Genomic DNA, 2,329 nt, shown 5'->3' on the forward strand with positions numbered 1-2,329 from the left:
AACCCAGTCGTAGCACAGCGCAAACAAGTGGTCTGTACCAAGTTTTGAAAGGGAAAGAAGAAACTGGAGCCCAAGAGAGGAACTTAGAGCAAAAGGGAATGGTATTATGGGGTTTTTTTAAAGTCAGAAGTTCACAGATGTGCCCAAATAAATATCAGCATTCCCTTTTCTCTAAGATGTCCCAAATCAACACCACCCTGGTCTATTACACTCACCTCTCCTCTCAGTCCCTCAAAATTTAGGTAGTTACACATCACACACTGTTTAACAATATTGATTCATGTATTTCTTTGTAAACATTTTGATATTTCGTATTTATGTACTTTCATATCTATCAAGCTAAAAATTCTCTCAGAAGCTACAATTCAAAATTTTAAAATTACTTTAATGAGAGTCCCACCTTCCCTGCTCCAGATAACTCAATCAATACTGTTGACTGACTGAAAATAACTCAGGCCTTATTGCTTAACTTTCTTGAACAGGGTGCTGCCTCAAACCCACACACCCTAAGGATCAACATGTTCCCCTTTTTGTTCCTGGGGGTTGGTGCTGTGCGTGTGTGTGTGTTTTCCAGAAGTCTTGATGCCTGATTTTTGAGTTTGCTTGATGGTGGGGTTGAGCTGTAACTTGTTAGCCTTAGAGTGTCAACCCAGTTAGGGTGTGTGAGGAAGGAAAAAGGATATTTCACAGCAATGAATAGCCATCTTTTTGCTGAGAGGGTAGGATTTCTGGATATTCTAATGCTTCTTATTTACTTCCCCATCTCAATCTTGGGAACATTGTCTTTCTCTTTCCAGCACAAGAAATGAAGTCATCTCCTGATTCCCCAACAAATGGGAGGGAATCAGGAATCAAAGCCAAGGGAGAAGAATCCCTGTATCTCTGCACACAAGTTTTTCTTATTGCATTTATGAAAAATTTCTCAGGAGTCGGTTCCTAAGGCATCTCATGGCCAGCTAAGGAAAAGCCCATCTGACAGAGAGACAAATGACAACACAGGATGAAGAGTCAAGGCTTCTTTTAGCATGTATAGTGTGCTAGTGATTCTTCTGTTTTCTCTTCCCTTTCTCAACAATTTCTAAACAGCTTAGGGAAAAAAACAAAACACAACAAAAAACGAAAAACTTTTCAAAGACAGGGGAATGCTTCTTTCAAACAGGAATACGGCCATCTTTCCTCGGACACTTTGGTTACAAACAAGAGAACTTTCTTGCTTTTAACTAATTTGAAGGCTGTGAGTGAGGAACACAGGCAGCAGATTTAGGGATGTACCTTTGATTTCGTAAGTTGGAGAGCGGACGAAGACAAGAAAGAGTTAAAGTAACAGCGGGGGGGGGGGTAGTGAAAAGAGTGAAGCACCCTTTTTTTTTTTTTTCCTTTCCTGGAGAAGCGGGGAGTGAGAGATAATTAGAGCCTAAAAAACACACTTTACTGAAGAGGTAATGAGGTAACTGGCGGAACATAAAGTGTTCCCCAACTTTGCAGTTAGGGACTGAAGAGGTGAGGGGATAAGCAAGAGGATGTGGACACGCCCGCACTGTTTCCGGTCCCAAGAACAGAGTGGAGGGCGCATGGGCTGAGGCACACAGCCCCGCGCCCGGGGGCTAGAAAGGGAGGGAGAAGGCGGATCAGTCCCACACACTCGCTTTCCTGTGAGCGCTGAAGAGAGGTTAAAATTTTGTGACAAGCTCTCTTTTCCTTCCCACACAGCAGGTTTTTTAGGGGGTGGGGTGGGGTGTTGTTTGTTGGTTTTTAAGAGGTGCGGGGCAACAGAAGGACAAAGGGGATGTTCCTGAACAGTAACAGCGGCACTCCCTGTCCTCCGCCCCGATCCTAAATTATTCTGGAACTCTGGGATTGTTTTTCACACGACTTGCGATTTGTGAGTCGGAAATAAACAGTTGCCTCTAAATTAACTGCATTGGCTGAGGCTAGGCACGAAATTCCCTCATAAGCACATTTTCCTTTTACCTCAAAACATCGCTGGCACCCCAAAAGTATCCTTCGAAGGACTCTGGCCTCGGATAAATTTTACGGGAAGCGAAGCATTCTTTCTTTTGGGCCCAAGGGAAGCCACCCCACAGCCCCTCCACCCCACAGCCCCTCCGCCCCCTCCTCCTGGCCCTGCAGCGATGCACAACAACTATTTTCCCCGCCAGGAGCACACTGTGTCCACGCGCTGCTGCGACCTCACTGATTGGTCGGGCTCCTGGTAAACAAGGAACGGGCAGCCAATGGGAGGGCTGTGCACGAGGGCAGCACGAGCCTCCAGGCCAGCACTCGCGTGGCCCTGCCTGCCGGGCTACTATATAGAGCAGTTTCCGGCTGT

This window comes from Tursiops truncatus, chromosome 1 (genome assembly GCF_011762595.2).
Source record: "Tursiops truncatus isolate mTurTru1 chromosome 1, mTurTru1.mat.Y, whole genome shotgun sequence".
Taxonomy (NCBI): Eukaryota; Metazoa; Chordata; class Mammalia; order Artiodactyla; family Delphinidae; genus Tursiops; species Tursiops truncatus.